Below are 13562 nucleotides of genomic sequence, written 5' to 3'. Positions count from 1 at the left end.
TTTTGATTTTTTTAAATCCCCTTCAGTTTCAAATATTTCAGAAAAAAGCATGTTTGGACCTGAAAATTTTAAATCAAATGAGATTTACCATGTGTGGTTATTTTTTCGAAAATTGATAGAAGGCTGCTTTAGCCAATGCACACGTCGGAAAGTGGAGTATTTTCAACTGATACAAGCAAGGTCTAATTTTGTCCGAAATTTTCTGGTCCAAATTATTGTTTTTCTAGATTGTTTACAAACTATAGTGGTTAAAAAAGCACTATATCGAGAATTTGTTTTGATTTGGTCGTATGAGCCATCTGACGTGTTTCCAGAAAATTGATGTTAAAGTTTCGCATCACGATATTAATTCTACTTTTTTAAGAATTGCTCAGCATTACCTGCAATTTAAATATGCGATACAAAAACAAGTGAGAAATATGCTTATGTGTACGAAACATGCATAAATTAAGTTTTTCGAGAAAACATGCAGATTACACCGCTGAAAACATGACTTTTTGCTTTCATATAATTTTTGGATGCATTGTGCGTCACCAAGCATCAGTGTAAAATTTCAGATGATTTTGTTGGTTTCTGAGTTAGCGCAACGCATTCCGATTTTGAATAAAAATTTGTAATTCAAAAGAAATTTTTGCACATTAAATCATCCAGAAAATTTTAAAAAGCTTGAAATAAAGTTTGTCTTTGATTTTTGGTTTTGATTATTTTTAATCTTCAATTTTTGACTATCAGCTAAGGATTTCATGAAAAAAGTTATATCCATTTTCAAATAAAAAATTTGAATCAATTTAAAAGTATTTAAAAACAGAAGACTTTGCTTGCTAGAGCTTTTAATAAATTCATGAAATGATTTTCCAAAGGTTATATATACCTATCAATAAATTCCCTGGCTATGCAAAGCAGTTTTCTGAGATTTTTCATTCTCTTACTATGGTTACACAGCTTTCAAATAGACAAGTATTTTGTAAAAAAAATTGTATAACATCCAAATTTTTCTTAGGTACAAATTAGTTTGTACTTTTTTCACTTGAATTGCACTGCAAGAATCAAGGAATATTTTTCAACCAAAGTTATATTTTTTTTAGAATATTCAGTACAACTCTGGCGAATTTTGAATGACAAAATTTGTTTTCTCAGGGCTGGATGGATCACTTCCAAAATTTTTATTGCTATTTATGGCAGCAAAAACAACAACAAAAAGTTGTGGGAGGTATGAAAATTTAAAAATTTGAAATTTTTATACAAAGCTTGCAGCGGTCTTATGCAGATACGACATTCTGTATTACATATTTGGCTCTAATGTCATTTTGCATGTTTGTCAATTTTATACTTTCGCTTTGTTCCATTTGCAACTCACTCCATAATTTCCTTTTCAGATACTAATTTTAACACTAGCAGAAGTAGAAAGCAGCCAGTGATGTTTCGAGTGCCCGCTCAGAGATGCCTGCGAAATGGAGCTACGAGAAGTCATTTAGGAAACATTAATGAACATTGATTATACATTGCTGGTTACTATCTGGTGACTTCGATAACCATTCAAGGATTGAGAAAAGTAACCAGAAGCTTAAACTTATTCTGGCTTAACCTGCTGTGAAAAACAAGAAGTGAAAATTTGCTCAGCCTTAAAGTAATGTTTATTTTACTTATCACCAACAAATTGGAAATATTCAGTGCACTAGAATTATTAAAAAATTAAATTTAAAATCTATGACACTCTAGAGCGATCAATTAGAACTAGCCTTAAAAAAAATAAATTAAGAGTAGGTACTTGAACTTTATGAAAAAATTTGATAGATCTCCATACAGTAAAACTCCGCTTGTCGGTTGTCGGGGGTAGCTAAACCTCGGTGAAGTAAAACCTCAGAATACACGAAATAAATAGACCAACTCAATGCTGGTAATTTGACGATGAAATAGCATTACAGTCTATCGTAATGATAAAATAAAATTTACCTTTTATTTTGTATGAAAATGGAAGTTCTGATACCACGGATGCTCAGATAACCGAAGCTAGGAAAGGCGGTGTTCTGCAGAACTTCTAAAATATTGAATTGTTGAAAGTATTACTAAAGATTTCCGAATTGTTACATCCATTTTCTCAAATTGAACTGATAAATGAAAAAAGTTCGAAATAGTTTAAAGTTGTTCAGTTTCTTTATCTTTTGATTGCATCTAACTTGTTGAGATTAAATTATAAATTGTCAGAAGCTTCACAAGTTTATTCCAATGTTGAAATTTTGATTTCTTTGACTTACCCTTGAATTTCTCACAACTTGTATTGATCATTTAAATTAAACATTAAAAAAACCTGTCAATAAAAATGATCGAATAAAATAGAATTTATTTCAACTAGTTTATTCATCGCCTTAAATCATGTAAGTCCATGCAAATGAAAATTTTCGATGGCTTTTTAGACGCCAACATTGTGAAGAAATGAAAATCAGATTTATGTAATTTTTTTTTATCAAAAATATTTGTGTGCCGAAGGTGACTAACATTTATTCTCCACCATCTATAATACGCTAATAGAAGAATAAAGATTTGATCATGTAGTTTAGTTGAGTAAACAAATATTCAGATTTAGAACATTGAAAATAAAAATATTCTTCGATTCATGTTTTTTTAGTTCGAAAAAATAAAAAACAAAGACCTGCGAATTACGCAATCATTAACTTTGCAAAATAAGTGTGACGATGATGTTTCTCCTCGAAAGAAAGGTCCCAAAGAGCCAACGATCAGCTCAGAGACCCGCCGAACTGGAAACCGGCGGCATGAGTAAGGTTGTTATTCGAAAACTGGTTTCTGCACTTTATATTTGCAATCACTTCCTCGGCTCAGCTCCACAAGTCACATCACCTGCAGCTATCCGAATTTGGACAATTTCTCTCGAAAGTTGCAATCACCAGATGAATCGGACTCCCAATACTAACCTTCCGTTAAGATATGTCACTTAGCAAAATCGTTGCTAGCTTCCAGGTACCGATTTGAATGATAGCAACAACACTAGCCCACTAATGAAAGGTAATCCACAAAGTTTTCACTAGTAGATTAAAGACCCACTTAATTTTTTTTGGAGCCCGAACTTCGATTTTTCCGAACTTAGCGCACCCGCCACGATTTGACGACCGTCCGCGATGACTTAACGTGAAAGACTGAACCCACTGAATGAATGAATAACTAACCAACACGCGGGCTCATCGAAAGCAACGACGACAACGGATGATGATGGCCTACTCCTAGGTTCCAACGATGAAACTTTCTTCTGCCTTTCCCGTCGTCGTCGTCGTCGTCGTGACTTTTCGTGTGCTTTCGCAAATATGAAGCTGCCGTCTGGGCTGGAATCGACGACTAGGGGCGCTAGATAGTGTTCCTAGTCAGGCAAACTAGCTACTACCTATCCGTATATTATGATCTGGCCCGCACTGCTGAAAGAGAGCTAAACTGGTGGTTCCAATTCATCCATTTGGGGTCTGAAATAACGAAGACATGGTACCGTCTCCATCAGGTTTTGGGATGCTTGGGTACAGTGCTGGTCAAGTGGCTGGATTAATTTTAAAACATTTTTAAGTCTTTATTTTTATTTAAATAACTTAGTAGTTATTTGGGCAATAGTTTTTCTATTTTGAAAATGATTTAAATGACTTTTTACAGCAATTTATTTTCCAGGTATATATATATTTTTTAAATAATGCAATTTGAGGTTTCCCCTCTTCTCACTCACTGCCCAAACTTCGTATAGGGGAGAGTGGGGATACTTGATCCCCTTTTCTTATTTTCACCATATCTTTTTGGAAAAATTTAGCAACTCGCCGTCTTTGACATTTTCTGACAGCTTGTAACTTCAAGTTTCTATGCTCCAAAAATTAGAACGATACTTGAACCCGTTGAAGAACTAGAAGCATTTTCGTGGGAGTAAAAAAATTGTGATTTTTCTGAAGGTAGGGGAGACTTAATCCCCTATTGAAGGAGACTTGATCTTTTATTCAGGAAGCCCTTATCCTTGCATAAAAATCAAACAAAACCCCAAGATAGAATGTTAATTGACTATTTCGGTCATGTTTGTTCTCATTTCACAATTTATAGCAGACATAAGAAGAATATTCTATAACTTTGCCCTAACGCTAATAACATTGCATACTCAAAGGCGCTATTTTTTATAATTTAGAAAAAAATAATTATTTTTGCTCTTTTCTTCAGACAATTGTTTGATAAATATTAGTTTTTGGATAAATATTAGTAATTTCGTAATCAGCAATCATAACGATCAATTCAGAAGAAGAATATACCGTTTGGAAGGGGGATCAATTGTACCCATAATCAACATTTTAGAAAACTTTTCCTGAAAAAAGTTGAGAGTTTTCCGTTGCTTTGAAAATATGGCATTATGAAGTTCATTTTACGTTCGAACGATTGATACATTGGAACAAATATTTTTTTCATAATTTTCCCATGTAAGGAACATTTTAAAGTGATGAAAAAAGATCTTCATGTTACATTTTGTGAAATTTATCAAAAAAAGTTCAATTACTCAAAAAACTATTTTGTTAAAAAAATTTTAAACTGCAAGCATTGTTATTTTGCTCATTTTGGCACATTTTTCTAGAACATTTGATCTTTGTAAGACATTCCAGTTTCGAGATATAGCTAAGGAATCAAGTATCCTCATTCTCCCCTATGCTATTTCAATCATAATTTTGTTTCACTATTTTCTTATGTTTTGTTGTCGTTGAAAAAACACTGCTAACTGAAAGTCACATTTTGTTTGGAGCCAAAGGGGTACAAGAGCAGCACCAAGAAATTTACTGATACCCCAATGCCACTAACCCAAATGTTATTTCCAGAAAGTACCTTGTTTTATTGGACTAGATATTTTGACTTTCAACCTTTTGGCCACTGTAGGTGAATTAAGGGCATAATGGCTACCTTTAGAGGGGCGCTTATCTAACCACAGAAAACATCTTAAATATGTGAGATACATCATTGCTTCGTGTTCAGACACTTAAAAAGACATGAAATTGTATAAGAATGATTACTAAAGTCGTTTACAATGGTGTTGCAAATCGCAATTCCAACTGCATAGTGAAAAGATCGTATAAAATGTTGTCTGAAGTCAGTTTCAATCGGATATGATAGAAAGTCCGTCATGTTTGTAGATTTGAAAATGATTTTGCTCCCGCGCGAGCTTTAAGTGAGAAAATCATCGTCATGTTCTCTCTGCAACCAGCAGTACCGTAAACTGGGGGAACTTTGATCACTTTTTTCATTCATTCTTGAATATTTTGGAAGGGGTTGCTTATTCGTTATACCTAAAAGCTTTAAAACACTTACTGAGGTAAGGAGTATTAAACATGATCATTGATTGCAGTAAATTCAAACGACATTTGTGTTTATAATTAATTGTTTGTTACAAAACCGATCTCGAGTTTCAGGGTAACTTTGATCACTATGGTTTTTACGTACCTCAACAACTTAAAATTTATTGTTTGGATGCCATTTAGCACAGAAGGCTCAAGACATTGATAACAGTAATTTTTGTTTGGACTCAATTGAATTTATCAACGTTTTTTTTTTCAAAAACAAATTTACTCAAAAGATGGACATTGTTGCTGCATACATTTAGGGACAAAAATTATAAACACTTCTAAATATTTTTTTTTCCTCAAAAACAAATGAAATTTAACTTTCATGAAATTCCCTCGTGAAGTCCTCGCTCTGTTCCCATTTACTTTCTTTCTTTGAACTTAACCATTTGATAGGGTTTTTAGTCATTTTTTCTATACGAGCTTTTTCAAGGAAAATGACCGTTTTTTTTTCAATATCCAAACCTGATCATCAAATGACCATAAAAATATCTTAGCTTAGCTTGATTGACTACTCACATCCACCTTTAAACTATGGAACCCGAAAATGCTTAATTTTTGTAACAGTTTTAAGCTTGTTATATTGACATTTAACATTTCTTTTTATTGAAACAATATCAACGCATTTCGAACTCCATAATCGCAGGCGTGGCTCAGTAGAATGAATTCCACATCGCCAATGGTTGCTACTCCGTGATTGACCGAGGCCATCAATTTTGAATAGAGGTCAAAAGAATGGTGTCTGGGATTGACAACACATTCACAATGTCCAAACCTGATGCTCTCACTTTTAACATCAATACCGGCGCCGGCCACGTCCTAGTAGTCAATAGATAGGTACGAAAAAAGAGAAAGGGATGAAAGAATAAAAAATTGTGCATTAGGACCGAGGTCACCTCTGCATCCTAGCAAATAATTTTGTTTGGGAGATTGAGTAAAAGGATATGATCTGGAGACACTTTTGACTGTGTTGTGATCTTGAAGAATAAACCTCATATATTCCTGTACTCCTACTGTTTATGTAGAACGCACGAACACTTTTTTTTATATTTTATCAATAAAAACATATAAACCCCTGCTTTTCTTTTAACTAAAGATTTGTTTAAACGAATCTTTAACATATTAGAACTCATTGCTATTATTTGCAATAAATTTTTGAATAATGAATTTTTTTTAACAAAAATATTGTTGTTTTTGCAGTGTAATAATGTTCATAATCCCTAGATAATATCATGATTTGCTCATTACTTTTTTTTTCAAATCGCCTACGATGTAATGCATGAAAACAGAAATAATAACTTCTTTATAGAATCAAATTGTAATATATAATAAAATCCTGCCAAGTGAAAATTTTTAATAGAAAGCTTCATGTTAATATAAATAAATTAAATCTACAGAATTTTAACCGGACATCATCCAGGTAAAATCAGGTAAATAAGTAACTATAAGTATAATTGATGCGAAATTAATATTCCTATTTTTATAATTATGTGTTCTTATAGATTCTAAAACAGAGAATAAATTCATTGAGAGTTTCAAGCCTTGTGTTGTTCCTTCAGTTTCATGATTTTTCTAAGTATTGAGAACTCGATATCATTTTCAAGGTACTTAACTTATTTGGATTCTTTATCTGAATTTTTTATTACTTAATTACTGATTTCGTGTCTTAAGCATCTAATCGTCATATGTTTTCAACTTTTGTCACATTGAGAAGATATTTTTCAGGCAAATTTCAGTTTTCTATGTTTGATCTGATGAGAATCTTTTTCTTAATGGATAATTGTTATGGTTAACAAATGAAAAAGTCGAACAGCAAAGCCGACTCAAACCTTTTCTTAGATCCTGACCTAAGAAATTCAATTCTCGAACTTTGCAGATCACGTCAAGTATAAAGTCTAGTTGACGTTTATGTTTCCCTATCAAAATTACATTTTAAGATATTTTCACCATTTTTATATCAAACCAAAAATTTGAATTTTGGAGTAATTGGACTCCGTTTTAAATTCAATGTTGAGGTTGATGATAATTTAAAATAATGTTTAAAGAATGCAAAAATTATATCAAAAAGAATGGAACGAGCTCACCAAACCGGGGTAACCAGATCAATTGTTGACGATGTGGGCCTATCTAGTCCATTTCTTGAGGCTTTTTTGTTGATCGATTAGAAGACGCTTCGTGTGCTGGGAGCCAGTTCCATAAAATGTCGCAGTGCCGTGGTCCAAATAATTCAAATTAAGTACACTTCTTGAGAATATTTTAAAATCTTCATATCCGGATTGATCCTTTGATTTGGTTTTACGTTTTTCGATGCTAAACAAAAACTTCCGAGGCAATTTTCGCGGAGCTGTCAAAAACACGACCGACCATTATTTTCACTCATGGCCAACTCCTGATCATCAAATGACCATAAAAATAACACTTAAACTTAACCTTAACAAAGAAAATAGTTCAATTTTCACATAAAACAACCCATTTGCCTCTAAATGGTCAAATTTGATCAGGAGAGATGTTTGTTTGTGAGCCTTCAAAAAACCAGATACTTAAACATTTTAATATTACATTTTAGGTAATATAAAAAATCTTCTTATGAATACCAAATATAGTTTATTTGTAACTAAATTTACAGGCTTTCAAACGTAGTAATCAGTTTTCAGATATCTCAACTTTATACTTAGATATTGATGATTATCTGCAAAAATTTCATGTTGATCAAAGCTACCCAGCTGATCAAAGTTCCCCCCAGTTTACGGTACATCAAGATTGCTAAAAATCAGATGAGAATTGAGTTATATTGACCAATTAGTGAACTGGAAAACATTGTCGCTGGCAACTATTTGAAAGCTATGAGAGCAAAATCTTGCGCTCTCTTGCATTCTCCAGATAGATACGAATTAGGTGTCAGATAACAATTGGTGTAGTTTTCATCACTTTAGAAAGAAATGAAATTTATGTGTGTATATTGCCTCCACTTGGGTAGGTAAATGCTGTTTTTTTTAACTTTCATACGACCATTCTATAATGTATACGGAAGGTATATTAAAACAGCATAATAATAAAGCACCAAAAGAGTTCGATGTGGACGACAAACTAAAGAAGAAGAAAATTTCGAAGTTCGCTTCCACATGCCACGTTTGGCAGGCCATCTGCTCTTGCGGACTGAGGAGTGAGCCTTTCGTGACAAAGGGCACAGTAAATGACGAGATCTACAAATCTGAGTGCCTCGAGAAGCGCCTTTTGTCGTTGTTGAAGCAGCATGACAAAGCTCCGCTATTTTGGCCAGATTTGGCATCATGCCTCTATTCGAAAAATGTCCTGGAGTGGTATGAGGCCAATTCTGTCCATTTTGTTCCAAAATACATGAATCCGCCAAACTGTGCGGAGCTGTGCCCGGTGAAGCAGTACTGGGCAATAATGAAGCGGGAACTTCGGAAGAACAAATAAACAGTCAAAGACGACATGTTAAGAAAATGAAAAAAAAAAAAAACTGAGAAACTGCTGCTGGATTGGATGACAGTGTGAAGACTCTGATAGAGAGTATCAAGCAAATATGCGTTCAATTTAATTTTACTCTCAAGTCTCCATCGTTTAACTTTTCTTTTGATTTTTGAAGTAAAGTACCCTAAAATTTTGGTTTGATTTTAAACATTATAAGAAAAATGGCTTGCATTTTCAGGGTAGCAATAATTTCGTGTTTGTCCTTTAAATATGAAAAAAGGAGATTTCTTTTTTTTTTCTAAAAAAATTATACTATAGGAACTGCAAAATTATTCCTCTTGGAAAGTTATTTAAGAAGATACGTATTTCCTTATAAAAGAGAAAAGCCCCAAAAAGTTTGTGATTTACTTTCTATCGCTTCTGTACAACGGCGCGTTAGCCATTTTCACCACCGTGAACGCTTCATACGAACATGTTGAGTTCCATCGGTCGACTGCTGGATTTTCTATCGATACACTCCATGTTTATTTCGCATGTGTTTTTCGCCCACTACAAGCCTTTTGCCCAAGCATCCCAAAAATCAAGAATTTTCAGCCGATATATCCTTAAATAAATAAATTACTAAAGCAACCAAAAGTCTCGTAAAACAGGTCAATCACAGCTTGATAAGCTCGATCAATGGGCTGAAGCTAATCTAATTTCTTTGAAGTTCCTTTACAAATTCGAACGGCTTTGTGTTCAGCTCACAAGTAATCATCCAATGAGCGGTCACCACCAGCAGTCCTTTTTTTCTGAACGAACACACAAAGTGAAGCTTCATGTTTCTTAGAAAAGATCTGATTCAAACTCAACACTAAGGCGTACATTTTTCAAGAAATTCATAGCTAGCATCTTGTAGTACTAACTCCAGCAATCAAAAAAACCTTGTGAACAAAATTGTCGTGTTATCAGTTTCGACCCGCGACCCTTCAGGTTGATAGCTAAACACGATGTAACATGGCCATACCTATAGGTTGCTCTACCGGGAACTAAAATTCGATGTGATAATGAGTGGTTCCTAGAACTCCAGCGCGTGACGAAACTGTGCGGCTTCCTTGAGTAAGAGAATGTCACCCGTTTATGGGTCCCATGGCGACGAACATGTTTATTTTTACCTAACAACATAACAAAACCGTTTTAATAACATCGGTACAAAATATCAATTTTTATAACATTTAAGTTGAAATCATACAGTAGCTTGATTTTATCTAGATTTTAATTCATGAACTGCTTAACCTGACTTTCAACATGTGGTAAATTCATGGTTAGTAAACACAGATGGACAATTTTTTTTAAACTAAGCTTTAAGTTGTCCTGAGTTTAAAACGACTTGTTTTGTTTTTATAATCTCAGGTTTAGAAATGTCTGTTTGTTTAATAAAAATGGCACCACCCCTACCAGGCCAAATATATTTAACTCCCTAACTAATATCTTGGTACTCGCGTAGTTCATTTAAAATTTCCATAGAAAGTGGTGTAAGCTCATCTCTAACTGTGACGTTCAATGGTTTTCCGTTTCCAAGGAATGAAGAATCAACTAAGGTAGAAGCAAGTTTTCCAAAACTTCGTTTCTTGCTAAAAATTTCTTCCTTAATAATTGTATCTTTTAAAAATACTTTGATGGGTGGGAAATGATCGTTTGGTTTATTAGAAGAAAATAATCTGACAGCGTTTTCAATGTGCTCAATTTTTAATTCATAGCCGAACGACCCACAAATTTTACGGACCAAATCTAGAGTGTTCTCGCCACTTTTAAAAGGCACTCCAAAAATCATCATATTTTTTGAAATAGCTTCTTTGTTAAAACGGTCAAGGTTAATTTCCAACTTTTGAACTTGATCCGTAAGTTTGGAATGTTTAGATTTGAGACCAGATACTTCTGTTTCTAGAGCATCATTACGGGATTTTAAATCTTCGAAGTCTGTCTGAATTTCGTCAAATTTCGAAGATAAAAACTCCTGTGACGCCTCTATTGCAGAAGTAACTGATCTCATATCCGTTTTAATAGAGTTCATCTCATTGGAAACAACATTGTGAACAGTCTCCTCTATTTTCATGTTTATGCTTTCTATAATTGTGTCATGATCTTTACGCAACGATATTATTTTGGCATAAATGCACGCGCAATTCGGATCGCAAAAGTTTTATTGTGCCTTCATTTTTCTAGCTGCACTGCCAATCAAATTTTTACAACGCAAATGGAAACTTTTAAAACAATATAAACATGTGATGATTTTGTCAAGGTTGTTTTTGCAGTCAGAACAAATTACTTCATCATCACCGTCCATGTTTGTCAGACCAAAATAAAATACAGCTACAAAAGATTAAAAAAGAAACAAAACTTGTTTGGATACCTCATAATCAAAAACTTTAATTAAAACCAATTTGACTTTTATCAATTTTATATTATAAACGAGAAAAAATGCGACAAAACGAATAAATAGATAAATAAGTGGCGAAATTAAAAGAGTTCAAGTTGCAAAATACTAAGGACAACACAGGACAAAAACACGTGGTAGAATAAACAGTTAGAAAAATTCACTAAAGTTTGCTTTTATTGCTCCTGCTAGCACTTAAAATATCTCGACTCTGTATCGTTTGATTGTTCAATGGGATCAACAATCTACCACTGAACAATCATAACAGCTGATATGAGAGCTTTATTCAGAGTTTGTCACATCCATCAGTGCCAAAATTATATTAAGCTTTAAAGCTGTTTGTTCAATTGTCTATCAAATATTCTTCAAGATAATTGTAACATTTTTTAACTCTAAAAATAAAAATTGAACACAACAACCCAAGGCAGGCATGCACAACAACATTAACCGTCTCGCTCGCACTGCCCTGCTACGGCACCAAGTTGGTTTTTCAGATTATATTGGATAAGTATACACATATGTATGAATTCGTGTTCCGGTTTAGCAGCAACAGAAGATGTTTGTGCAGTACCAAATCAAAAGCTTGCGTCTGCTGGCTAAGAGTGGGCTGAATCGTTTTCGCAGACGCCCAAACAGTGCCACGTTGTTCCTCTCGGCCGGCAAGCAAGTTGACCAAGCGAGACGTTTCTTAGTACGTAGACGATTTGGTAGGTACCTACACAGGTCATTGGAAGAGAAGTTCTGAGCTAAGGCTTATCGACAATTCCACACAGCAACGAATGGAAACAGATGACGGAATGCAGCGACGTTAGGCAGCGGGATTGGCCGTTCAACAACATCGACCAAAAAAAAACGATAAGCAACGTTGATTCGTACGCCCCTCGCCGTCTCGTACGTTTTTCGGGGTTCATTTAGAACCGGAGACAACTCAAACAGCGAGCACCACAAATCGTAAATGATTACGTGCCCAAAAGAAATACGGCAATCGAATGAGTTGGCCGGTAGCGCCAACATCGGATTTGCATAACACTCACAAGGCAATTCCGAATGGCCGCCGATTTGTAGTGGTAATGCGTGGAAGGCGCACTTCCACGGTTTGGAATCCGTAATAAACTACTAATTACCTTGCCAAAAGGGATCGTTCCGGATATGACCTGAGGAAACAACTGGAATCCGATCACACACCGTAAACCCAAAAATAACACCGGTATCAGAACTATCACTACCGAAACACTCTCGAAGCACACGTCCGTACACGACTAAATCGTTCGAATCACTGAGTTGTACGGAATGAATTCATTACGGTAAAATACCCAACAATACCAAACCAGTTGAATGATTGTGGGTGAGAGAGGGAGGAGAGGTGGATGGAATTCATTGATATTCAACAGGTTGCTGACCAAGGGGTGCTTCAATGTCTAAAGTGAAGATGCTTCCAATATGATGTATCTTGCATCTGTGAACCCCTCTAGCAAATGAACCGAAACTGGTTGCATACTTTACTATACTTTGAGACATGCTCTCTGAATTCTGCAAGTTCACTTTACGACTGAGATAGCTATAAGAATCTTACGATTGTTGGAGGAGGAAAGAGCAACACTGACGTGTAAAATGAACATATGCTAAAGGAAAAGGGGAAGTAGGAGAATCCCTCCGGCAAACGCAATCATTTATGATGGTTTCAGAAGTGAATGAGGAAAAAGAAAAATGAACAACCCATTCTGTGATGCCAGATGCAAAAGTTGTCTGCAAAACACAGATTTTGTTCAAACGGATTTTCAGATATCGATATTTCATACATAGTGAGGGGCAAAATAAAGTGTCCAAATAATTTTTTTATCATTTTATCATGCCGATTTTTTTTTGGGTTTCTAAAAGACACAGTGATAAACGAACGTCTTTAGAACGACTTTTAGTGATTTTTATTTTTTTTTCGAATTTTGATCCGAAAAAATCGGCACTGGGTTATATTATTATTTAATTTTTGGCATTTCGGCAAGCTATGAAATTCAAAATAGAATTATTAGACAGAAATTATTGCATTGATAGGTGGAAAGATCGAAGCAATCTCATGTGTTCGGCCCGTCTGTGTTCCGATGTGGGAAAGGAAGGCGATGGGTTTATTGATCTCATCTATTGTTCCTCTAATCGTCCAAATAGTCCAAAGCAGTTCGCAAAACAAAAGCCCTAGCTCACACTTTCAAACTCTTATTCGATTTCTTCTACCCAAAACGCTCTAGCTTTGATCTTTCCAGGATATCAATGCTTTAATTTCTGTCTGATAATTCTACTTAGTATTCCATAACTCGCCGAAATGCCAAAAATTAAATAAGTTTCCATCTTTCAGGATG

The 13562-nt window shown here is 34.5% G+C and overlaps 1 protein-coding gene across 2 annotated transcripts in view; it reads right to left on the bottom strand.

Moving 5' to 3' along the window:
- The window catches only part of LOC129748612 (FK506-binding protein 2), a 92916-nt gene extending 80439 nt beyond the window's left edge, over window positions 1–12477 (bottom strand). The window contains exon 1 of one of the 2 annotated variants that reach the window (XM_055743273.1): window positions 12336–12477. The gene's annotated coding sequence lies outside the window, so the exon portion shown is untranslated. Of the gene's footprint in view, window positions 1–2930; window positions 3149–12335 lie in introns of those variants that run through there. The other variant, XM_055743274.1, reaches the window with a different exon arrangement.
- Window positions 12478–13562: the final 1085 nt, after the last annotated feature.

The sequence above is a fragment of the Uranotaenia lowii genome, chromosome 2, assembly GCF_029784155.1.
Source record: "Uranotaenia lowii strain MFRU-FL chromosome 2, ASM2978415v1, whole genome shotgun sequence".
Taxonomy (NCBI): domain Eukaryota; kingdom Metazoa; phylum Arthropoda; class Insecta; order Diptera; family Culicidae; genus Uranotaenia; species Uranotaenia lowii.
The sequence above is the reverse complement of the archived record's forward strand: the minus strand, read 5'-3'. Positions and strand labels throughout refer to the sequence as shown.